This window comes from Muscardinus avellanarius (genome assembly GCF_963383645.1).
Source record: "Muscardinus avellanarius genome assembly, chromosome: 4".
NCBI classification, from domain to species: domain Eukaryota; kingdom Metazoa; phylum Chordata; class Mammalia; order Rodentia; family Gliridae; genus Muscardinus; species Muscardinus avellanarius.
The window spans coordinates 78,555,336-78,582,923 of record NC_137789.1 but is presented as its reverse complement, the minus strand read 5'-3'; the positions used below and the strand labels follow the sequence as shown (position 1 = coordinate 78,582,923).

Sequence of the window (27,588 nt, the reverse complement as noted above, 5' to 3'; positions counted from 1 at the left end):
AAAAAAGACTCAGAACCAATTTGTATAAACAAAAGATTATAGTTTCTTATGCATCAAGTTACTTATATATAAGTAAGTAAAAGTATATAATTTAGCATATTTATTATAATATTCGTTTTATATAAATGGTTAAAAAGAATATAAAAGTAGAACACAAGCCAAGTTGTAGAGAAGAGGAAAAATCTTTGGAGAGGTGTTGAGTCTACAGTAGATTAGTGATTAGTGAATTTGTTCTTACCAGGTCATTCTTAGTAACTCTGAATATGAAGCCTAGCAGTTAAAAATTGGTTCTTTTTGTATCTCATTTTAACCCAAATATGATCTGTTTGCTTTTCCCCTGATTTGCAGATCACCTGGATCTCTATCACCATGTGTCACAATCACAGACTTCTATCCAGCAATTGTTCTAGGCAGAAAGATAACACGATTTCTATTTTCTTTTTCTTTTTTCTGCATAACATGGTAAATTGTTTTGGTTGGGAATGCTGTGGAAAGATCACCAGAGAGGCAGATTGGATTTTTATGTTTGCTTTAACTCCTCTAAGCCTTAATTTCCAAATAAAAATGGAGATTAAAGTACCTACCTCAGAAAGATGCTAAGAACATAAGATAACAGTAGAATGAAGATTCAAGCACTGATCCTGACCACAGCCGGTGACATAGAAGTTATTAGAGAATGATTTCAAATGTATATAGATTATTTCACAAAGACTGGAGTAATTCTCAATAAACGTTAGACTTCTTGTTCCTTCTATCTTATTCCCCAATATTAGTAAGATCCTAGAGTCTGCATAATTTCGATCCCTTATATTTAATTGCTTTTGATGTTTGAGTATATCAAAACTTGGGGTAAAGCTCTTCCACCATGATATAGATGACTAGGCAGGCATGGCCACACAGGGGCTTGAGTGACTGAGCCTTGGCTACATTAGGATGCAAAATATTGGCACGAGGGGTCATTGTCCCCAACTTACGGGAGTAGCTCTGTTGCAGAGCTTTTGGTACAGGTGACAGTGTGACACTCTGAAGTAGCCTTCAAGATACCATATCTCCTCAACAAGTCTTTTTTAAATCTCGTTTTACCCATGAAAGCAAAGGCCATTTCACTAAGCTCCTCTATTGGACATGCTGGACCCACCCGGTGTGGGTCACGTGGCAACTTCCCTAAGAACAGGCAAGACACCGTCATTGGCTTACTCACTCTTCCGTATCAGACACAAAGACAGGCTGGACTTTATTTTAGCAACATATTCCTGAATTAGGGACGAGGCATATGCATCCTGTCTCAAGCAGCAGAAAGGCATGTGGTGTGGGACACTTTAGTCTTTTGTTTGTTAGATCTTCCATTTCTTTTCCTAGACTATGACTATAATGTTTGTAATGCTTAGAATACTATCTCTAAAGATAATTTAAAAATATTCCTAATAATGGTATCCACCTCTGCTATTCCCACTAATGATTTGAAAAATCAGGGCAATTATACATTGGATTACATAATACCTTGCTAGAGACAGAAAGCTCTAGAAGCAAATTCACCTATAAAAACTGTCCTCATTTTCCTGTAGTATGTGGTACGAGGGATGGAACCCAGGGGCACTCTACCTCCGAGCTATACCCCCAGCTCTAGTTTTTATTGTTTATTTTGAAACAGTATCTCACTGAGTTCCAAAGGGCCTCACTAAGTAGCCAAAGCTGTCCTCAAACCACAATCCACCCATCTCAGCCTCCCAAATGCTGGGATTACATGTGTGCGCCACCATGCCTGGCTATTTTCCTGAAATTATGATCAATAGTTTTACTACTTTTCACTCTCTTACTCTATTAAACATGACTTATTTATTTTAGTGGTACCGGGAATTGGACCCAGGGGCATTCTACCTTTGAGCTACAACCCAGCCTGTTTTTATTTGGAAACAGGGTCTCACTAAATTGCTGAAGCTAGTCTTGAACCTGTGGCCTTCCTGTCTCAGCCTCCTGAGTACTGGAATTACAAGCATGCACAACCACACCTAGCTCGTTTTAAATTCATATTCAATTTCCTTTTCTTACACACTTTATCTGGATGGCAGAATTCAAGGAAGTAGAAGTAGAATTCCTGGATACTACAGGATAAATTAGCATGTCAGGAACACAATATCCTGTGAAGAGAATCTCTAGGCCATATTTTGGAGGGCACAAGCATGAGAGCATGCCCACCATAGGAGTGATAGGAACCCACTGTATGGAAAAATGTTTCTCATAAAAACTAACTGCAACACCAACTCAGCCTCAGTCATGCGCTCTTTGCTTCTTTTTGACCTTCTGTTGTTGCTTATTTGAAGATCCTGGCAACTGTCAGTGATGGAATATTCATGAGGCTATAGTCATTCCAAGACGCAAATGTTAGATTCTGCTACTTTTTCATAGATGGCTATAGAAGTAGGATTTTATTCAGATAGAAGTCTTTGGAAAAATCCTACCTACACGATTTAATAACAATTATAGTTGAACCATGAATATGATTTCCATGAATGATAAAGCCTGTTTACCACCTTACCTCTGGATGTATCTACAATCTTTTCCCTAGTGGCTTGGCAAAGAGTCAAAAGATCGGCTAGCTCTTGATTGCTTCTATGAAGAAAACATTTTTTTAAAAGATTTTCATGTGAAGAGAACAACAGTTTTTGGATTTAATACTTATTTCCCATAATCACAAGATAAACTTATAACAGGGTCCTAAACTATAGCAATATAACATTTTGAGAATAAACTATAAAAATATTAAAATATTTTGAGGTACTTTTTTCATTAAAAATCCTTTCACTGGTAAGCACATGGTAAACACATACAGCCTGTATCTCATAATTCTATGCAAATATCAGAAAGAGTTTTCAATTTGGCTCCCTCAGTAGCTACATAGGATTATTATGAGTGTAATAGTTTTATGTTCAAGTGGGATTCTGCCGTATTAAACTCATTGTTAATCAACCTAGTCAAGCTCTCTCTGGAATTTCAATTTATACCTTTGCAAAATATTAGCTATGATTAGTGTCTGATTTATTCATGTGTTTGACTATTCATATATGCTTTAAAAAATGGCTCTCACCTCTCTGATCTGTCTTCTTTTATCTTCATTCAAGCTGGAAAGCTATACATTTAGTCCCATCAGGTTACAAATAACTTTAGTAACATAACTGTTAAAACTTTAAAGATGAAAACAAATTTTCTTCTACAAAACTTCCGGTTCAGGGGAAGCAACTAGTACTCTTTCAAGGTTTGACACAGCTGTGTTTAGTAACAGAGTGTCACAAAAGAACTTTTAGGAGCTGAAGCAGGGAATCTGAATGAAAGCTCTCTGGTCTAGGGGGGGGGGGCACAGGGGCATTAAGGTCCCACTAGCCAAGAGCACGATCAACCACTGGTTCTCATGCTTCTGTAGAGTCCAAGTCACCCCTTTGTTTCTTAATCCAGATGCAGAAAGTCCCACGAATCTTTTGCAATGGGAATTATAGAGGTGGAATCCTGCCAGCACCCAGAGTAGAATTTAGAGGTACTGAACTCCATCTGTGTTTCTGTATCTGTTTATTCTTGTTTATCCACTGTTTACTTCAACCCTCAATGTTATAAACGATTTCAATTCAGATTCTATTCCCTTTTTTTGAGCATCTATTACATGCTGAGATCACACGCAAGATTACACATTTAATCTTGAGGTTTACTGGCTGAGATATACAATGTCATTCCCTTCAAGGGAAATAGAGCCTCTTTAAAGGTCCAGGGACTTGTCTGAATGGACACATTGTGGGTCTAGCCATGACCTGGTGTTGTCACTCCAAATCTAGTGCTCCTTCCAGGAAACTCTGTCTTTTCTAAAGATAGTTCCTGTCCTCCTTATATAACACAGCTGTGAAAATCAAATGCCATCATGTACATGGAAATTCTTGTAAGCTGTAAACAGAGGTAAAGTTTGGGCCAACAGAATCATTTCTCATCTTTACTCCTCTGCTCTTGTACTAACTGGCTAACAATGGTACACGCTTTTTATTCTTTACTAGTGAAATCCAGCCCTTGCAGACAATCAATTTAGGAAAGGGAATGATGATCAATATAGGTAGATAGATACCCTCATTTTTTCAGTTTTTGGCTAAAATCTGGGCTTTTTAGACACTAGTCCTTTAAAAAATATACATTCTCTCTTCTGATAAAAGTTTTGAAACTTGCTCAAGCAAAAGGTTATCTGAATCAGTCTTACAAAGAACTGAAATAGAGTGCTCAGATGAGAGCTTCAGCTTGAAAATAAGAAGGTTGGCTCAGTTATATAATCTCAAGGAGGGAAAGACTACTCTCTTAATTTTGATTAAGGGACTAATGTAAGAAAAGCTTAAATACTCTTTCCAAAGTGAAGACCTAAAGCTATAGTTGGAAATTTTGGGCTCCAGAGAAAACACTGTCACTGAACATTGTTGACTGAAAAATCCCCAAATCGTTTGGCTGCACTGATGTGTTTCAGTGTGTACACTTTAGTTCCCTCTCTCAGTTGGACTCTGAGGGAGTGCCAGGATCATCAATTCAAGATGGTTCTTTTGCTGGTATCTATATGAGTAATTACTTTCTATACAGTTCTTTCCATTTATAATAATCAATAACATTCCCATTTGACCCTTTCTCTTGTAACTAACATGTTTTGGCCCCAGTTTAAATTATCCACTTGCTTATGGACAAAATGAAGTATGTACAGTTTGCCTATTGAAATAAACATTGGCTCAACATAACTTTTTCAACCAGAGATTATGCTATCATAAAAATGACTCATGTACTGAACATTCAGAAGCAATATATTATATAAAATGGCTATTAAAAAGTAATGCTTGGCCTTTAAGTAACAGTGTATATATATAATGTGTGTACATATTACTCTATTTTGCACAGCAAGAAAAAGTGGTATATGAAGCATTTTCAATGTAATGTTAATATTGAAATGTAGAAAATGAGTAGCCTAAAGAAAATCATAACTGAGCATGTGTATCAACTCTTATTTAATTGCTTCTGTTTTATGCTATTTTAACTATTTTAAAAATTTTAGGTTGTTTATAATTTCTATGAATCTAAGCCAAAGATCTCATTTACTATAAATTGAAAAAAATTCTTATAAAATGTAGCAATTTCAAATGTGTTCTTTTGGTAATCTGATACCATCAGTTCATGTCATCTGAGTGGACTTCTTAGGGCGAAAGACCTATGTGACATACTTTATTGACCATAATTTATTTAATCGTGGCAAATAATGAAAATCTAGAAATGACAGCGAAATACATACATTTTCCCAAGTGGACAGCCTACTAAGATATGTCTAAAACAATAGAATTAAACAGGATGAAGTGAAGAGGATGTATAACTGGTAAACTTTAGGTAAATATTTAAACCTATTTTGAAATGAATCTTATAGATATCCAACAGTAAGATTAAAAAACAAACCCATCCATCTCTTGCCTTGTCAATAGAAGGTTTTCATAGTCAATACACCTAAGAAAAATCTACCATTTTAACCTTATGCTTTGGACAACATCGGAAGGATTTTGCATTCTGAGGCCATTCTTAATTAGAAGCCAGTAATGGACTAGCTTATCAAATATTCTATTTTTCCTTAAAAAATCCACATAGGATTGTTTGGTGACTTTGCTTTGAAGAAAGTGTCTTTTATTACTTATTTTAGTACAACACATTAAAATCAAATATCTCCTGTAGCAAAACGATTCAAGTCCCTGGAACTCAAATAATTTTCTAATAAAAAATGCATGAGACAAATAAATGCACTTTATGTTCCACAAGAAAAGGCAGTTTCAACAGGCTAATGCTCAGAGAAAATTCATTTTATCAACCAGCCATTTCATTCTTTGGTGCTGTTACAAGCTCCTTCCAGTTGCTAGGCAACCATAATTCATAGTACCTTTTAATGGATACTCTGCTACTGCTGAGAACATTAAGGTGAAGAGAATAAATGCCTTGGGTGAATCTTGAAATCTTTCATTATGCATGTCATTCTATTTCTGTAATGCTATAATGCTGAAATGTTTCTGTGGCAGGAAACTGAGTTGTAGTAATTGCATATTCCACTCATATATGTTTTGTAAGCAGAGCAGCACGTACTTGTCTAAAATGAGTTATTTCAAACATGATTGAAATTGGACTTTTCTACTTCTAAAGGTAGTAAATAAATCTAAAGAAAGAAAGGATAGGTTTAGAGTAAAGTGTCTTGAAATTTCCAGGAAGAATGAAGAAATCTTACAGCACAAATAAAAAATAATCAAACTGGCTCAAGCTTGATCAGAATGGTTTATAAATATGTGATACATACAAGTTGAAAGAGAAAAATACAGCAAAAGATAGAATACACTGCAAGCCTTAAAATACAATGCAGGCTTCACAACAGGTACATGTATGCTAGAGCATCCATGTGTCCAAGTTCAGCTTTCTTAAAAAAGATTGGAATATGTGATGTAACTTGCCACATTGTTGTCAAATGGAAAATGTACTGTGTACTAGTGTAAAATTGTTTTTATTGTACGATTCTGATTTTTTTGTTTAATCATACTCAGATGAGTATGAAGCATCATAATGAGTATGAAACATAACTTATCTCTATATTTTCATACATGTTTACCTCACTGCATTAAAAAATTAATGTAGATTTTAACCCAGGGCCACCTTCATTAAAATAACCTAAATTGCTGTATACAATCTTTCAGTGCAAAATTAATAGGTTTTATTTGATGGATTCCATATTTAACTTGTTAACTTTATAATTACATTTAGTTAGTGGCCACCATGAATTTCTGGACTGAAAAGGAACAGGTATGCCTCCATTTGCATGCATGAGTGAAAAATACACAATTCAGTCTATCATCTACATGTTTGTTGAAATCAGTAGCTCCTAATTGCTGGCAGCTGAAGGGGCCTGTAAGTCATTTGGCTCATCCTTCCTGCTGAATCAGAATCTTGGGAAATTTAGTGTCGACAGGAGAAACACCTAGTTGGAATTCAAACTCAAGCTGGAAAAACAATTTCAAATCTGGAAATTTCTCCAAATCTAGAACTTGAGTTATTGCTGTAGTTTCCATCTTGTATCAGGGAACTTTTATTATAAAGATGCATTTAACATGTTTTCTGCCAAGATGAATTAGTTGATCATATTATTTTATCTGAAATGGGATATAAATCTTCCTGTCCTCTGGTCACTAGGACTATTTCAATTCATTTTTTTTCTTTCAATAGCTGATTGAATTACATCTATCACCTCAGAGTGAAATGTGGTTCTTTGTTTTTTCCTCATTCCATCTTTATGCCTAAAAGAATGCTGAATCTCCTTAGTGTTTGAAAATCCAGCAATTTGTTTTCATAAATGTCTATAAATTTCATTCAATATCCACTTGCTTAGAATAATGCCAGCTTTACTGGTTCTTGGTGTCACCCCATTATGAAGCCTTAAAATGACTTTATACTATCCTCTGCTCTCTCATTAAATGCTGGCTGCCAGCCCAGCTTACATTCTGCAAATGAAAGTAGCTGTCCTAAATAAAAGTAATACTGTTTACCATTTTAAAAAATATCATGTCTTTGAGTGGAGCTTAACCTTTTGTGGAAAACATTAGCTGAACAAATAGGATTTATATAGTCCATTCCAAGCTCTGATTGCAGAAATTAGAAACTGAAAAATTAAGTCAAAGTGAGACTAGAGACCCTGAAGGGGAGAAAAAATTTTGTAAGAATCACTGCGGTTGGAACTCCATATTAAACAAATATTCCAAGATGTGTGTTAAGGGAACTTACTGCATTACAAATGTGTAGTGGACTTTGTAGTTTTAGATTGAGTGTTAAAATGGAAAGTCTTGATCATATACTATCATTAAAGATCCCATGGTAAATTTACTTCTTGTAGAAGGAGGCGGGTTAGTCAAAATATTTGGACAAATTCCAATGGCATAATTACATCCTATCTAAATTCCTTCTGTAGTTTCAACTGGATAAGGTATTTTTGTCTTCTAATCCAAAATTCAGATGTAGTTTTCTCTGCACGGCTAAGCAACTGTTGCATTTTTACCCCCAGTGGTATTTAGAAGTGGACTCAGATGAGTTTCCATCAACTCCAGGAATATCTTTGCTTTCTAAGTTTAAAAAGGAATCTTTTCATATATCGTCTAATATTTACATTATAAAAGTCTCACTAAATCAGGAGTACATGGTAAATGGAGAATATTTGAATAGGGAGCAACCTTAAGATCATCTAGTCTTGCATTCTTCCTTCCAGGGAGAAGACAAAATTACTAATGAGTTAACACAGATCTAGGACCTATTGTGTGGACTACATATATTTATTTAATGGACTTGGACTGCCCAAAGTTAGCCTGGTCACCCAGGGTTCATTTCACACACATATATATATATATATATATATATATATATATATATATATATATATATTTTTTTTTTTTTTCTTTCAGTACTGAGGATGGAACCCAGGGGCACTCTACCTCCGAGTTATGCCCCAGCCCTATTTTTATTCTTTATTTTGAAACTGGGTCTCACTGAGTTGCAAAGGGCTTCACTAAGCAGCTGAGGTTGTCTTCAAACCACAATCTTCCAGTCTTCTCAGCCTCCCAAATGCTGGGATTACAAGCATGCACCACCACGCCTGCCTTTCTTTATATATTTCTAATAAAATGTATTATTTTATACTTGGACATACAGGTTAGATGAGCAAGCAGTATAAAAATGAATCACACAAGCCATACCCAAACCTGATTTAAGCCATTAAGAAAGATTATGTCTAGGAAACTGGGCCTAGATCATGTTTTAGAAAATGATAAATGGGCTGTTACGATGAAAGAAATAATTAGACACTAACTTAAATGGTTTTGCTAATACATAAAATTCCGAACCCACAGAATGCTTCATAATGCAGTAAAAATGTACAAAAAGTGTATACAATGCATTTACATTGTTAAATGTGATTCCTTTTGTATATATGCTTAAAATCTGCTCTTCCTACTCAACTGTACACTCCACTCCATGATTGTATGGATAAGAATATATATTACAAACAGATACACACACCCTCCCAATAAATATACTTACATGCTGCTAAGCACAGAACTTATTTCTCAAGTCCCAACAGATGATACAATAAATATTTGCTGCTTTATCTTTTAGGGGATTTCCAGGATTCTTTTTAACCCATTTATTTCCATTTATTAACTTACTCTACTTCACAGCCTACTGGGGACTGGAGAACCCTTTCCACTTGTGGGTGAGATCTGGCTGTCTCTGGGAAACCACATTCATTGCAGTTGTTAATGGTCCCAAAAGACAGGCTGCACTGCAAAGTTCTGGGCAGACCTAGTGGTAGCAGTTACATTCCCCCAGTTACTTTTGCTGTCACTCTGAAGTTGATAGTAGGGCCTAACCATGGTGATGACCCTGCGGTCTACTTGCCCACTTTGCCTAGGCCCACACTGCCCTGGGTGAGAGTGAATTCCACTCCATCAGCAAGCTCACTGTGATGTTAGCAAGCCAGACACATTAGTGGGAGCTGGGGAAATATTTGCTGAATGAATAAATGAAAAGAAAATAATCTCATCTGAGTGAATGTGGTGCTCCTGGTGCAAAGGAACTGGAACAAAGCTCGGTCAGCAACTATCCTTCTTGTTTGGTCAGAAATTAGGTATATAGCCATTACCTTCCAGTACTGGGTCTTTTACCCCATCTGTAAAATGGGGAGGGAGTTAACAAAAATATTAACAAAGCTCTTCATTGACCTAAACAAAGTGAGGTTTGACTTCTAAATCCTTTTTATCCTGTTAGAATGGTATCTAGTATAAGAAGTGCTGACACGATAGGAGTCAGGCAGCAGATGAATAGGAAATAAAATGTTTGTCTCACAAAAAATACATAATTGGTCATAGGGTAATTTGAAATTATTTTACTAACACAGAGGGACAATTATATTCAGTAATCAAGTGACTACTTTTCTAAAAAGCTTTCTCCTTGAAAAGAGCTCACATCTACAGGCAATGTTTACCATTTGGACATTTTCTCATTTGAAAGATGTCCTTTGGGGGGAAACAACCTTAATTTTAGTTAACTAGACAAGTTTTGTTTTGAAAATGGAAAATGCTTGGGCTGTCAGAGCATGGCCAAGGCTATTGCCAGCTCGCTCTGTCTTCTTGGCTACAGACAGGTAAGGAATTTTTGGTCAGAACGAGGCTGAGACATCTTCCTAGAGGATGAGAAAAAAAGCCTAAAGGCTTTGCTGAATTTACTTTGTGTCCATAACTCAGTTTGTTTGGTGTGGGGGTAAATATTTTGGTGACTGCACAGTGTGACTCAGTGTGTAGGACACTTGCCCTACCCCTTTGTGCTCTCAAATGTATGTTGTCCTAATTTTGGAGTCTTTTTCCTATTACATTATAAGATCCAGACATCTGATATGAATCTTATGGAATGGTGAGAAACATATATTCATGCTCTTTGAGAAGATCAGACAATGTATTGTCACAATCATGTGGAAGACCAAGCAAGAGCAGAGAGACCTCGCTAGCTTGTCCTGCCTACATTTTGAAACCATTTTCCTTTAAATTACTGTCACAGTTAATCTCACACCTTTTCATTCTTTGTTTAAGGATGTACTTTTCTAGGGATATAAAATATTAACTAATATTTACATTTTTCAAAAGCTTCCTATTAATCTTTCCCTGAAATGACTTTAACTGTAAGTTCAATATTAATTTGAAGTTGATGGGGGTGACTATTATATAAATAGAGAAAATGAATTTCCTGAGAAGTAAATATGCTTTTCTTTCAAACCTTGTTTAGTCCAGTCCATTCACTATCAAGGGTTGTAATAATTCAAGAAGAACATGCAAAACGAATATCTTAGCTGTGAAAACAAACAAACAAACAAACAAACAAACAAACAAACTGGCCGTACAATATCATTTATCAGAGTGAGAATTAAAAATGAAAAGTAAAACCAGAGACCCATCCAGTGGAAGGTCACAGCCAATAACGTTTCTGCAAATAGGAGAGAGATGCTGAAGCATCAGATGTAAATTGCTGTTTGCTGAAGAATTTTAATGGAGTTCTACGTCACATTATAAAATGTTTAATTGTAACCCCATTTTAATAACACCATCTGATTAAATGAAAAGACGCCTTGCTGATCGCAATTACAATCTGTCAAACTGCATATTTATTTACAGTTTGGTTTTCTAAAACCCTAAGATAAAAAAAGAAGACTCTATTCAGCTTGTCAGGAAACTATAATTATTGTGTATCCTTCTGTCAGTTTCTGCATAAAACTTTTGGTTCTAAAATGGATCTAATTATATCTACATCAACATTTTTATAAATGCTACTTTTTTTCACTACATCTCAGTGAAATCTTTGCCGTTAACTAGGAAAAACATATTCTCTCTTTTAAAAAGGCATTAGCCAGGCTTGTTTGCTTTCTTTCCTTCAAGATGTTATAAAATAAAACATCTTTTTCAAAATACAAAAATATTTGCTTATGTCCCTCTCCCTCCTGGCATGAGATTAACCAACAGTTTGGGGCTGTGCTGGCAACACTGTTTCTGATTGTCTTGGATATCATGAAATTTTTTCAGGCAAAGCACTAAAAATCTAAGACTCTTTTCATAATTATATTCTGAGATTCAAGGCCTAGAAATCCTTTATAGATACCAGCAGCACTAAGCTACCCAGGAGGGAAAAGCCTGGTCCATGTGGATGTCTTTCCATGGAGACTTTACACCCTGAACCCTCCAGCATTTCCTAGCCTACCTACTGCCAAGGCACTCAGTGGCTCCCCTCTACTTTGGGCCATGTACCTCTCCATAGATTCCAAGGAAGTGTTTCAAATGACCACTATATCTCAAACCATCCATGCTCCATCTCCTGTTGAGCAAGAGTCCATTTATTTGGAAAACATGCTAATCTGGTTGATATATTTGTGTTCAAATGCTCTTGGGTGATAGTGTTCAGTATTGTACGTGCCTGTAATCCCAATACTTGGGAGGCCAAGACAGGAGGATCACCGATTCCAGGAAAATGTGCAGTAACTTAGTGATAGCCTATTTTAATATAAAAATAAAAAGAGCCAGGAGTGTAGCTGAGAGGCAGAATGCTGCCACTGGGTTTAATCCCTAGTATCACTAAAACAAATAAAAAAGGAATTATTTTTTAGGCATAGAGGTAACACCTGCAATATTTTAGAACCAGGGGCTGTATATTTTTACATTTTTATTTATTTTTCTTTTTTGTGGGTCTGGGAATGGAACCCAGGGGCATTCGACCTCCGACCTACACCCCCTGCCCTATTTTTTATTCTTTATTTTGAAACCGGGTCTCACTGAGTTGCAGAGGGCCTCACTAAGTAGATAAGGCTGTCCATGAATTGTTATCCTTCGGTCTCAGCCTCCCAAATGCTGGGATTACAAGCATGGGCCACCATGCCCGGCTAATTTTATTTTTTGTATTAGCCAACTTTTTTTTTAATTGGTGCATTACAGTCATACATCTTAGTGGGGTACAAAATGGCAGAAGAATTACTCATTTAGCCCTTCCCCAATTCTTCCCCGTTTCCACTCCCCCTTCCTCCTCATGTTGACATTTTTTATTTCTAACCACCTATTTTAGCATTGATGGTGTTAGACTATTTTAAGCAGGTATAATTAATGCCAACATAAAATAAGACCAGTGGCAGTATCTATAGGGCATGAATTACCTGCTCACAGATGATCTCATAGAAGTAGAAAGTAAAATAGCATTTACCAGAAGCTGGGAAAGGTACAGGGAGGGAGAGATTGATCAGTGTCTATAAAGTTACAGTCAGACAGAAGGAATAGATTCTTCTGATGTTCTTTTGCATGGTAGGATGACTAAGTCAACAATATTGTATACTTCAAAATATCGAAAACAATTTTGAATGTTCTTACTACAAATAAATGATATATGTATGAGATGATGGATAGGCTAAATACTTTAGTTATTACACAATACATACATATATCAAAACACTATATTATACTTCATAAATATAAATAATTATGTGCCAATTAAAGACAATTTTTTGAAAAGAGAAAGCTCATAGGAAAGAGATCTGGATTCAATTCATTGGGTTTCAAATTTACGGAGTGTCTTCAAATATATACCAAGACCCAGATTCATAAATTGGAAGGAGGAATCATGACTTGTTAATCATGAGGCAAATTTATGATCCAAAGTTCCTCATCTTAGAACAATACCATATGCAGAGCATGGATGGAGGAATCTCGGGGCCATGCCCAACCTCTTACACATAAGATAGCAGCTACACTCTAAACGGGGCACAGAGAGCCTTTCCAATGGGATTGCCATCCACCTTGCTGGCCTCTCCTTCCCTCTTCAACACCTCAACAGCTCTCTCTGCCCAACCAGGCTGCTCTCACCCCCACACCTCTCTGACCATGCTGTTCTACCTTGAAATTGGCCCTTTTTGTTCCTCTGTTTTCTTCCCTCTAAACACTGCAAGCCTTAGCTTTGAATGTCTGGTAGCCTTTCCTGAACTTATTGGCAGACTCCTGAGCAGCTTCTCCTAAGTTCCTTACGTAATTTGTCCGCATCTCCTCCAAAGCAATGATTTTAACACCTTATGTTTGTGTCCCCTTATCCGAAGGTCAAGGCAAGGACTGCTGCAACACATAGGACCAATGTCTAGCAGCGCAGAAGACAATAAGCAGCTGTTGAATGGAATAATCTGAGCATCTTTCTTGCCTTGTTTATGATGAAGAGTGCTCTGGCCTCAGTGTGTCTCTAGGGACAAAAAATTATTTCAGCCCAATGCAGCCTGCTCAAGGCACAGATAGTATATTTTATATAAAGTGTTTTCTTATACAAAGTTGAAAATTGCCTTCAGCTTTCTCTGACTTTTATTCATTTATTTTCTGGAGCTTCTTATTAACATAATGATGCCAACTATCTTTTCTTCTTTAAGAACTTGCAGGTTTGGAGATTAGTGAGCTTTCAGGGAACGTAGGCAAAGTGTAGCTTTGGGGGTTTTAACTCTGGCTCCAACATTAGAATAACCTGGGGAATTGTGAAGAAACACTAATCTGTGGACTCCACCCTAGAACAATTAGACAAAATGGCATTGGGGAAGAGTCCAGTGTCTTGTGCCTGCTGCTGGAACATTCAGACTTGAAAGTAGAAAGCAGAACTCTGTGCTACTCAAAATACGGATCCTGGACCAGCATCACAAGATTTTTCTCTGAGGCCTCACCCCAGCCTTGCTGAATCAGAATGTACACTTCTAACAAAATCTCCATGATTTACATAAACTTTAAAGTAGGAGAAGCACTCAATATGTCTCTCAATTGTTTTTTGAATTTCAAGTTTCCAAAATGACTATTAGGGAGCAGATCATGTTTCTGATGGGTAATATGGTAAACAAATTGACCTTAGGATCAGGGACCATTTTGTCATTTTCTTAAATAGCCCAAATTTCCCAAAAAATTGGTACAGTAATACCCTGACTTGAATTAAGACCTTTTGTAGTTACTATAAAGGTCTAGGAATCCATATGTAAACCATACAAAAGTAAGGTACACCTGACAAATGTTTGTCTACACAAATGATACTGAGATTTATAAAACAAAAATGAATGTAATAGCATTATCAAATCCTTTGGAAGCCATTTTTCATTGATTAATCTTAAAAGTTCAACTATTATCAAATTCTGAAAATTTGATAAATTTTTGAAATTATAATGTAAAACATTTGGGAACTATTGATGCTAAAATGTTCAAATACAACCTGTCACAGAAGGAAGAGGTTCCTAGACCCTGTGTAAACAGAAACAAAACGAAGTTCAATGTCCAAACTGCTCTTCAAGCAGTGGACATATTCTCCTGAATAGCAAATATCTCTCATTTGGTGAAGGATATTGTAACAATATGAATTATATTACTTGGAAACTTATTTATGTCTCTTGAAATACAATTTGGAAAGTGGGAAGTAAGTTAATTGAAGAGTATAATTTGATTTACCAAAATATGTTTTACAAGTACATTTTTAAAAGACTGTTTCCTTGGTGGCATAGCCCTGTAAAGTCTCTCCAAGGTACAAATAAATAGGCTTGGTAGAAAACTTATTTGTATTCTTTGACTTTAGCTGTCTATATCCCCAAACCTAGGCCTAGTTCTAGTCTGAAGCTGTTGCTGACATATAGTAAGAATATTCAAACATTTGCTGCAATGATTGTAGCCAGGCGTGGTGGCGCACACTTGTAATCCCCGCGCTTGGGAGATGGAGACAGGAGGATCAAGCAGGTTCCCTGTTCCCAAATAAAAATATATAAAAAAAAATAGGTTTGGGAGTGTAGCCCAGAGGTAGAAGGGCTTACAGGAACCCCAGTATCACCAAAACAAAACAAAACAAAACAAAAACATGATCATGGTCAAATAATGCCAGAAGTCTGAGGGTCAAAGTGCATCTTGAAGAACCAAAAGTAGCTTCTTTTTTCCTTTTCACTGTCAAATTATACAACCTCTTGGATGTCTTCTAAATTCCGTTGGGAGTTTTTTATGGATTAATATTGGATGGCCCATTTTAAATAGTTCTCTTTGAAAGTGTTGAGCAGGGAATTGTCTTGAGTGAGACTCTCAGTTTGGAACAAGAATGTTTATTTAATTTAATATCTTGGGCCAATAGTTGCAGAGATCATTAGAAATGTCCAAATATTTCAATGGAAATCCTTAAAGCAAGATGGAAATACCTAAATACAATGTGATATACCTACTCTAAATTTTGCTTTAATTCTATATTATTACTCTTAGTACAGATATTCATATGTATGTATGTATACATATGTCATATGTATACTTTAACTACATTTTCTGTACTTTCATAATGTCATAATGTCAGTATCAAATCCTGAATATGCATAATTTTATAAAATGCTATTGATAAGCCTTCATTTATAGGTTTATATGACTTAGAATTGACATGACAGCTGAAGTCGATCATTTTAAACTTTAGTATAAATGATCAAGTCATCTCTCTGCAGAAAAATGAAAGAATATATATAATACTCAAGTTCAATTACTTTTCAGTATAAGTCCCTGAGCTACCATAACTTCAGGATTCAGCTTAAATGAAAATGGAGCTTGTATATTCCAGAAAGTATCTCAGAAATGTATGGAGGCTTTTATCATAATTTTTTCTGGTTACATAACTTTATCATATTTATCCCTATGGATTCTACCACAATTTTTCTTAAATTTAATGAATTTATATTTTGAAATCAAAGAAACATGATCTACTTTAATTTATTCCTTTTGTGGATTTAAATCAGGTTTTCAAAAGGACTGTTTGGCCCTCCTATGAGCGTAAGGAAATCTGCTAACGTAACTGAACAGGTAATTAATTTTATCTGTTACCATTAGGTTATATCTTGAAAGGAGACTACATAGAACTCTGCCTATAACTTTTTGTATATGTTTTTAAGGTACTGGTTATAATTTTTCTTTTCTTTTTTTCTAAGAGTAGGATGATGAGATTACCTTTTTTCTATCAGGGAAAAAAGTACAAATACTTTTTTATTTCATGTTAAGTCAATCTAGAACAATGGTTCTCAATCTTGAATGTGCAACAGAATTACCTGGGGGCCTCAACAACCGCAGTTCCTTTTTTTTTTTGTGGTACTTGGATTCCCGGAAACCCTTCTATCTCTGGCTACACTCCCAGATCAATTTTATACTTTTAATTTGGAAACAGGGTCTCTTAAAACCAGCATGGCTGGCTTTGAACCTGCTCAATCCTCCTGTCTCTGCCTCCCAAAATGCGGGGATTACAAGTGTGCCCCACCATGCCCAGCTAACAACCACAGTTTTTGATTCAGTTTTTGATTCTGGGGGTAGGGCATCTCAATCTACCTTTATATAAGGCCCCAGGTGACTCTGAAGCTTTTCAGGGCTCCTGCGTGAACCTGTGTTCCTAAACACGTGGGGCACATGGCAGGGAAACATCCAGCTTCCCTGTACTTCACCACCACTAACTGGTACCAGATGGACATGCCTTCTCCTATCTTTCCATGAGCATGATGCTTGGGCTAACCTGGCCTTCAATGCATCCCAACTATGTTTTCATCTTATGGAAGGGCTCTCATTCCACACACAAAGTCCACAGATTCCTTAAAACAACAGTAAATTGTACCTCTCCAATCATGTCTTCTTTGACCCCAAATTCTCCACTGAATTTCAAGTGAAGTTCAAATGCCTTGGCTTCACATTCAAGGGTCTCTGCAAATGGTGTCCCATCTAATCCTCAGCTTCTCTTCTACATCTATTGAGTCAACACTTGGTGAAGATTGGGCTTTGTTCCCAACCTTATATGCCATTTCTCCCCTTCACTCATTTTATAATGAAATCAATAAAAATTTTTGTTTCTTTGCTTTGCTCTCCTTCCTATGTGTCATCTTTTTCATTTTCACTACAATTTTTTCTCTATATGGGAAGACATATCCATCTGGAATCACAGTACAATAAGATAATGTTTGTACAATATGTAGCAGAGTGCCTGGTATGTACAATGTTCTTGAAAAATGCTTGCTTTTTCTCCTTTGCTTTACTGTCTTAGTGTTTTTTTTATCTTTGGGGTCAAGATAAAGTCATACATCTTATACACATTGCTTTCCATTGATGTATTTATGCATCATTTCCTTGGTGTATGTTTCATAGCTTTTCACATAGGTACCATTAGCGCATTTCTTGAAGTTGGTAGATGTTTAATAAAAATGGTGTTAATTTTTGACTATCAATACTTAAAAGTACAAGAGCATTTTACAGATCTCTATTCAAAAGCATGAAAAAATATTTATTGCTGGATTTTTAGAATCTTACAAACCAAGAAGAATTTGGATTTAGTTAGGTTAGAGTGGAGGAATTCATGCTTTGCTTGAAGTCAGCTTTTACTTAGCCACTTTTCAAGAAAAATATAAATCATGACCTGGTTATTGGAATGACGAGGGAGAGAGAAAGAAAGAGAGAGAAAGCGCTCTAAAAGTATACTCAATGGAGTGAAAGAATTATAATGGCAGGTTCACCTGGCCTCATTCTGCAGTCAAACCACAAAAACTGGCTTAAGTAGCATTTGTCAAAATGGTTACACAAGGAAAACTGTGAAAGTCATGGTCCTAAGCACTGTGTTGTCAATACCAATGCCTCCTTTATCTGGAAGCAATGAAGTATGATGGAAAGAATCTTAAAAGAGTCTAGAGGGGTTGGTCTAGTCCTACCACTGTTAATTGTATAAACTAGGCAATCCTGAACATCTCTGAGACTTGACCTGATTGGGCTGCAAGATGAAGGCTTTATCTAGTGAGCCACATAATTTCCAGCTCAAATCTCTATTCTATGGTTGCTCCCAAAAGATGAATAATGCAAAAAAAAATAGAATCGTCATTTGTTTTTCAGTGTTTAAGTAGAAGGCCTATGCAAATCTGCAGTCAGGATCTACCCAAATTTACTGTAATTATCTACCTAAAAGAATGGTTTTCATTCTGAGGACTTTTCGCCCACCACAAAACATGTGACAAATTCTGGAGATTTATGGTTGTCCTAGGTAGGGAAGAAAGTCCTGGTAGGTAGAGACCAGGGATGTTGATAACATCCTACAAAAAGAAAGACAGTATGTGCCTCCCAAAAAAGAATGATCTAGCCCCAAATGTCAACAGTACCATTGTTAAGAACCTCTGTTCTAGGTAGTAACCTATATAATAAAATATTTGTGAAACTTATTTCCTTCACATTTAAAATAATCCTGAGAACAAAGAAAGAACTCAGTGTATGCTTTCTGGAACATATATATATATATATATATATATATATATATATATATATATATAACACACACACAGGCACATATGTATAAAATATAAAAGTATGTAATATGTATAATATGTAAGTATTTGATATATATACTATTTTATATATAATAGGTATATAATACTTTCTTACACATGTTTAACATATATAAAAGCATTTATGATTCTAAAACCATACCTATGGCTCATGATCAAGTAACACATTTGCTGACTGATTATATCAAGTGTCCAGTCATCTATTTGGACATACTCTGCCTTATGTGGAAACAATGAGTCAAGGAAGAAAATGGCTGTGTGCACGCAGATGGCGTCACCTGGAGCTTAAGCTCCTGCACACGAGTGTCAGAGACAATGGCCAAGAGCAAATTAAGGGGGCTGAAGTCTAGGAGTATATTTCACATAGCCAGCACCCCCCCAAAAAAAAATTAAGGCTAAAAGCAAAGCAAAACCGGTTACTACTGATCTTAAGATAAACATTGTGAATGATGAGAAAGTTAACAGAGGGAATATAGCTTTTGTCAACATACAGATGGAACTTGCAAACATCTCTAAAGGGCTTTCTCTGGAGCCTCTTCAGAAAGAACTGATTCCTCAGTAGCATCGTGAAAATGAACCAGTCAATGCTGATGAAGCTACAAGATTAATGGCTCAGTTGTAATATGATGGTGGTGCATCATATTATCCAAAAAGATACAAAATTAAATGTTTTATATAAAAAATAAGAAAAAAAAACATAGAACCATGAGCTGCCATTCATTGGAGCATCATATCATGCAGAATTCCAAAAGAGAAATCCAGTTTGTAACTTGAAACTTTCTCAGTGTGATAACTATATTTCATTTTTAGATCAAAATTAAAATTTAATTTTTGTTGTAGTACTGAAGATTGAAGCCAGGTGGATTCTACTTCTAACTTATACTCCTGGCTTTATTTTGCTTTATTTTGAGATGAGGTCTTACTAAGTTGCTCAGGCTGGCGTTGAACTTGCGATCTTTTTTTTCCTAGTCTCCCAAGTACTGATTGTAGGCATGTGCCACTGCACCTGGATAGTATTTTTTAACTTTTTTTTTTAAAAAAAGATTTATACTTTAAAGGACATAAATGATTATTTTTGAAATGTCTTTACTGATTTATTGACATTAAGGTAAAATAAGAATCAAGTCACATAAAAATATGTAAGAAAACTCAAACACCAGGTTGATATGCTAAATAAGAATAGTTCCTAAATAAGAATAGATAGGGTCCAAATTTTACCAACATTTCCTTAAGATATAAATCTATATGACAATTTTTCAATGCCTACCAATAATTATAGACTGTTGTAACCTAAATGACTGTTAGACTACCTTAGGTGTTAAGGTTTAGAAAGTTCAATGACAGCCAGGCTAGTCAGATAAACTCTTTGTATGTCTAATAACTTCAAAAGGGTCCTAATTTCACTACACAAAAGAACCTTCTTTTCCAAACAAGATTCCCAGAGGCATTATTGGAAAGACAAAGATCCCTAAATTCCTTCTGACCTTCTTTGTACATTTTGTAATTACTCATGCAAACTCTTACCAGTCTACCAGACTAACTTGAAATTGTTATAATTTTTTAAAACTAGATGATTAAAATACAGGACTCTTAAAATTTTTTAAAGCAGTTATTTTTTTGAGTTTTCAAATCCATATAGTCCCAGATTTTATTATTGTGAGAGTCTAAGTATCTTGGGTGGGAATAAGATCTGTATGTCCCTGTCTTGTTCTTTAATTTTCTTTCTGCTGGATTATGGAATGCTGTGCTCTGACACTAAGACATTTGATCTAGGTATACATAAGTTGTTTAAATGACAGTGTCATATAAGTATAAATTAATAAAGGGACAATTTAGATGGCTATAAGCAATCTCACAAGTGTCTCAATCATAACTGGATGCTTTCTTGAGATTTTTCTGTGTGCTTTATTAATTTCACATCCCCAGGATTAAAGTTAAAAAGAAAAGGAAGAAAAATAAATACAACATACTTTCATCTTAGTATTATTTGTACATTTAGAGTATATACATATGTGTATATACATGTGCATATGTGTGTGTGAGTGTCCAATTTTTTCACCTGATCCTATATAATCTCTATTTGAAGATAGGAAATGTGTACTTTTATATAGTCTTTAAATTTTAAATGACTCCTTTAACCTGTCATAGATACAAACTCAGTATATATGTGTCACTCAACAAATACCATGTACCTCTGAGACATCTCTTCTAACCAAGCCTCTCATGGTGCTTCAGTCTAGCCACAGAAAGCAGAAGTCAACTCATTGAATAAACTACATCACGGGAAGCAGCAGGCTGTGAGTGGCTAATATGTGCATTTATTTCTTTCGATGTGTGCTTTATGGTGTTAACTCGTTTTATACAATGGAGCTATGATGAGAAGTGAGGGAAGGCAGGGGTGAAGTGCTACTTTAGAGCAGTGATTCCAAGAAGTGACATCTGAGGTGAGAACCAAAGGTAAAGATATGAAGTGAGAGAGTTCCCAACAGAAGGAAGAGCAAGCACAAAGGTCAGAAGGTGGGAGCTGGGAGCTGGAAGGCCAGGCTGACCTTGGCTCAGTTAGGGGAAGAATAGTGTGCAAGGAGGTCAAATAGCTCAGAAGAGTGAGAATACCATGACCAGACATGAGGGTTTTTTCACTTTTACCTTAGGTGCAATGGGAATAGCCAATCTAATGTATGTTATAAATATGAAATTGACTCTTGGGCGAAGAATGTATTGTGGAGGGATGAGAGGAAAAGATGACAGTTGAGATGGGATGATAATCCAAAAAAAAGAGGGTGCTTTGAACTCTGAAAAGAACAGCAGAGGAGATGGAGATGGTGAGGGCAGATTCCAGATATATTTTGGAGGCAGATTGATCATAAACTGGATGAGTGAAGATAAGGGTGAAGGAGAAGGATACATCAACTATGAAAATACCAGGTTTTTGGCTTGAACATCTGGTAGATTCACTAAACATAATATTCACTCAGTGAAACTCTCTGATTCTAAAAATGGCTTCTCCACTTCTCCCTGTCAGTAATTTAAATCATTTCCTAAGATATTGTTAAAAGTTTACCTACATAATTAGGATTCCTCATTATTAATGATTCCTCATATCATTTTAACTCTGTTACGGTGAGCATCACACTTTGAACTGTTGCATGATTTTCAAGCACACACTTCATTGCTGTTGACAGACACTTGAGGGAAGGAACTACTCCCATGTTTTTTTTTTTTAATCTCTCCATCACCATGTACAGAATTTCACATATTGTTATTGGAACCTAGTTCCAGTTCCCTTGAGAAAAATCCCAGTTATTGGCCTAATTATTACTAGTTATCTGCTTCACTTGCAGATGATGTTGATTTGAATGATACACTAGTACATACAGTAGACGCCTAATGGATTCTTCTTTTTGAGGGTAGATGCCCAGTCTCTGTGTCTGCTGTAATGCTACGCTACACAAAAAGTAGATCTTCAACTGCCTATCCACTCTAAAACTCAAAACCTGTGCTCAGAAATACAATTCACACTGCTAGGCGTGGTGGCGCACCCTTGTAATCCCTGCGCTTGGGAGGTGGAGACAGGAGGATCACGCAGGTTCGAAGCCAGCCTTGCTGGTTTAAGAGACCCTGTTTCCAAAAATAAAAAAATAAAAAAAATAGGTCTGGTAGTGTAGCCCGGAAGTAGAAGGGTTTCTAGGAACCCCAGTACCATCAAAAGAGAGAGAGAGAGAGAGAGAGAGAGAGAGAGAGAGAGAGAGAGAGAGAGAGAGAGAGAAATACAATACACATACAAACCTGGGCTTTAGTTTGGGGATCAATTTTTAAATCTTTCAGATTCCATATGGCTTAAGATAACTCTTTTCTCACAAAATAATCCAATGAATAAGCCAAAGCCCATTATGCTGAAACAATTCAAGCTCTGTCTACAAATAGGAGATGGAATGCAGAATAATGTATTACAGATTCTTGAAGACTGCCTCAAACATTTATTTTAGGTAAATATGCACTGTTGATATTTGAGTAAATTCTGTAATTTTGTGTGGACATGTGAAGTTTTAGAAGATGTAAGAAAAAGAGATTTCCAAATGTATTTTAAAGTTGTCCTCACCTCTATATTTTTATACTAAGCAGAAGTAGAGAGAATATGCAATGGAAGTCCCCGATAACTGTCAGCAGGATGATCATCACAAGCACTCACTCAAAATAGTTTCAAAGAAATGGATCCATAACCAGGTGCATTCCTCACTCAGATATTTGTTTGTAACCCTCATCACTTTCTCATCCTGTACACTTTCTGCCCAAACAGCATCTTCCTCACAACTTAGCCAAAGAGCCCTATGGCCCAGAGCCTTTGGCTCCTGTATGGTGCAGGCCTCTGTCCACAAAGGTGCTTATCTAATAACCTGTAATAAGGGGATCCCACTACTTTATGCACCATAAAGCTGTCGCTAAGGTGCCTAAGGAAGCCCTTTTGTGATTTAAGATTCAGAGTTGCATGCATTTATTTCCCAATAGGTGTTTGATTGATTTTTCTGAACATTGTGAAAGATTTCCCAGGGAGATTTAATTCCTAATATTTTCTTTTTTTCTGGACTCTTTAGGAAGATGCACATATTGTGATTTCTTTTCTGTTTACTTCCCTTGTGTTTTTGGGAACATTTCTATGGTTTTGTATTTTTAAAAAATATGATCATTACAGAATAATGTGAGGCACAATTAGGCTCCTCCCCTTCCTCGCTGTACCACTCTTTGGATTCAAGAAACATCCCTCGGGTTACACAGGTTACTTCACAGCCACAGCTCATGTCACTTTGCCCACCTGCATCTCAGCCACACCAAAGCTTTTGAAGGCAAGTTCAAGGAGAATTTACTTTAGCCTGAACCCTACATTGAGAAATTCTGTTTGAAAAGGCAAAAATTACCAATGAACATGGCTGAGAAAGCATTACTTTGCAAATTATATCAGTAATAAATAGGATAAAAATCACTGTTCTTATAAATTCTGAGGATAAAGAAATTACACTAAAGTACATTCAGTAGAAGTAAGCATTTATCACTATGTTATGATTTTTATGTATAAGAACCTATAGAAATTGCCTTTCTTGTACTATCTTGTTTAATCCTCATCAAAACAAACAGAAAGAATATCACATATCAGTCATTTTTTCATCTCACAAATAGGGAACTATTTGTATCCTATGCTTGCTCCTGAGTCTAGGAAGGCTTAGTTTTGAATCATTGCATGATCATTGGAACTTTGGGTACTATGCTAAATAGTGGCTGTGAAAAAATATCTGAGAAAATCAACTTAAGAGGAGGAAAAGGTTGACTTTGGTTCATGGGTTTCAGAGGCTTCAGTACATGGCTATGTGGCCTTATTGCTTTGGGCCTGTGGTGCCGCAGTTCATCATGGCAGAAGGGATGTGCCAAAGGAGGCAGTTGACCTCATGGTAGCTAGAAGCAAGCAGAGACACAGGAAGGGGCAGGGCTCTCCGTGTCCCCTTCAAGGATGCGTCCATATGACCTAGCTTCCTCACACCAGGTCCTGCCTCCTCCTGAAGATTCCCCAACCTCCTGATAGCTCCACAAGACTGGGGACCAAACCTTCAACACATGGGCTTTTTGGGAGACACTTCCAAACCACAATAGGTGCCATTATTTTATGTTTTAGATTCTCAGCTCTTAGCCATCCCTGATTTCAGTATTACTAACATTATGCCAATAAAATATCCCTGAATTTTCACCACACCTGCTTTAACTTATATCTTTTAAATTACTTTCTGAGAAGTATCCCTTTGTCACACCACTTTAAAGGTGCTGTTTCTCTATAGCTTAAGGCCATACATTTTGCTGTCATTTTTCTGAGCATCAATTCTTCTGAGCCAGCAAATATGAGGCTCCTCTTCCCCATTGCTGTGGAGACTAGTTGTGCTACACACAAACCCATCTTGGCTCACTTTACCACCCTGAAAGATCCATCCTAGAGCAGATCCTGATATAGACACCTGGGCAGGCCTCTGGGTGACTGGGTTGACCTGGATTATGATTGTTATTGAAAACAATATCTGCTATGTACAGACCTTACAGTTCCTCTTCTGAGAAGGCTAAGCATTCCCTCTGCCTACAGAGTAACTTCCCAAATTGTTTCTGGTCCTTGGGAGATCTCTAGGACTCTGCGCACAGGGGCTGGGTGGCCGGCAGAAGGCCATTGTCCTCATCATCCTTTGATCACTGGAGCTGGGTTCCTATCTGCACTTTGGGGTGTATTAGAAGGCCTGGAACCCAAGGGGTCCATGACCTATCAACTTGCTTTAGCGATTCTTTTCTTTTCTTTCTTTCTTTCTTTCTTTCTTTCTTTCTTTCTTTCTTTCTTTCTTTCTTTTTGCAGTACTAGGGCTGGAACCCAGGGGCATTCTAACTCTGAGCTACACCCCCAGCCCTATTTTTTATTCTATCTATCTATCTATCTATCTATCTATCTATCTATAGAATAAAAAATAAAATATATATTTTATTTTTATTAAAAAAATATATATTTTTTGCGGCTCTGGGGCTGGAACCCAGGGGCATTTGACCTCCAAGCTACACCCCCTGCCCTATTTTTTATTCTTTATTTTGAAACAGGGTCTCACTGAGTTGCAAAGAGCCTCACTAAGTAGCTGAGGCTGTCTGCGAACCATGATCCTCCAGTCTCAGCACCCAAATGCTGGGATTACAAGCATGTGCCACCATGCCCGGCATTATTCTTTATTTTGAAACAGGGTCTCTCCGAGTTGCAAAGGGGCTCACTAAGTAGCTGAGGCTGTCCGCGAACCATAATCCTGACTCAGCCTCCCAAACGCTGGAATTGCAAGGGTACACCACTATGCCCGGCTCTGTTTTGGCAATTCAATCACAACAATGTATCACTATTGGACAGAATAAAGAAAATTTAATTGGAGAGCATTTGCAGTATACTATTTCTTTAGCTTCTGTCAGTTCACTGTCCTACAGAATATTCAAATTGTTAAGAAGAAACAAATTAATAGGAATATATCAGAAAAGAGCATGAATTTACTCAAGAGAAGCAAACATTTCTAGATCATTTAGACCAGTTATTTTTGGCAAGCTGCCTAGAGATTTTCCTGATTTAATTTATAAAATAATTTAAATATCTCTGTGCTTTTAAAAGTTAAATTTGTCATACTGACCATGGAGGGAAAGAAGTGTTTTGAGGTTGGCCAATCATGGGTATGTGGCAAAGGGCAGATGAACCAACTCCTGGTCCTCAAGCAGAGCTGCAGGAATCCTGGCCTCTGAGGACAGCCTGCTGCCCCTTGAGTAGGTGACACTGTCACCTTGCAGAAGAGTGGCTTAATTTATATTACTGGGTTTTGTTTTGTTTTGCTTTGGTAAATAGCTAGCATTTTTCACCAGTTGAAATGCTAATGTATTCAAAGTGATGTCTAGAGAATGCATGCAAACCTGTATGGACTAGAAATGCTAATCTTGTATCTCAATCCCTACAACCACAAGGTGATGTAAACATTATTGCTGTCACATGTTTCTCCCTCTTCTCTTATAGCCAAGGAAATAAAGGCTCAGAAAGATCAAGTGATTTGTCAAAGTCGCCCAGCCAGAATTCCAAGCATATCCTTCATTTCCCTGAAATATTACCTCCCTTTTCTTCTACTTTATCTCATATTACTATTTCAGCAATGTAAAAATAATATGAGTTAAAAAAGAGAATACAATTGCGATTGTCATCTGGTTGGCATGGTTATAACCTCTTGAAAGCCACTGGCCAAACTGATCAGGGTTCACCCTATTGGGGTGAAAGGGAAAAGACAGAAGCTCAGTCAAGACTTCAGTGCAAATTTACCAATTCCTGACCAAGTGTAAAGCACAGCCCAATTCACCAGAAATGGAGAGGTGCTCAGCACCCTTCCTGCCTGGCCCACTACCTTCTAGCTTCACATGGGTCTTCACCTTGATGTCCTCAGATCCTGATGAGGATCACACCACCCACTATGGGCATGCCTGGTGTATTAGTCAGCTTTTTCTTCATTGCAACAAGTACTAGAAACAAATCAACTTACATAGAGGAAAGGTTAATTTTGGCCCATGGTTTTAGAGCCTTCAGTCTATGGTTGCTGGGAATTGAACCCAGAGATATACATTCTACCTCTGAGTTACAATCCTGAGCCCTTTTAAATTTTTTTTTTGAAACAGGGTCTTGCTAGATTGGTGAGAAGCTCACTAAGGTGCTGAAGCTAGCCTCAAACCTGTTGTCCTCCTGTCTCAGCTTCCAAAGTATTGGGATTACTGTCATGCACCAATATGCCCAGCAGAATCTAATGTCTTAAGAACTGAAGAAAGTTATTTTTCATCCATAGCAGCTTCAAGTTTCAAACTGTATGAAGGATGATCCTATCTCAATTTGGAAAACCATTCGTTATGTCTGCTGTTCAGTAGCGAATGTGATTAAATACACAATGGATGTAAAAGATATAAAAATGTTAATAGTGTAATATGTTTTCAGTTTTGGATAAGATTTTACTGAAGACAATCAAGATTGTGATTAAAGTAAACAAAGGTCCCTAAATGTTGAAGAATAACGCTTTTCAAAAGTAATGCATTTTGAGAATGTTTCTTGCCTATCAAGAGAAGGAAAGTTATCCTGAATTATA

General features: G+C 36.6%; 1 protein-coding gene and 1 pseudogene across 2 annotated transcripts in view; one reads left to right on the top strand and one right to left on the bottom strand.

Annotated features, from left to right (window-relative positions):
* TOX (thymocyte selection associated high mobility group box) overlaps positions 1 to 27,588 on the bottom strand; it is a gene marked incomplete at both ends in the record, with an annotated part of 310,566 nt that overhangs the window by 91,346 nt on the left and 191,632 nt on the right. The window lies entirely within an intron of this gene.
* LOC308262005 (ribosomal biogenesis factor-like) lies at positions 19,244 to 19,550 on the top strand (annotated as a pseudogene). The gene has a single exon. The product of its transcript is annotated as a ribosomal biogenesis factor-like (transcript).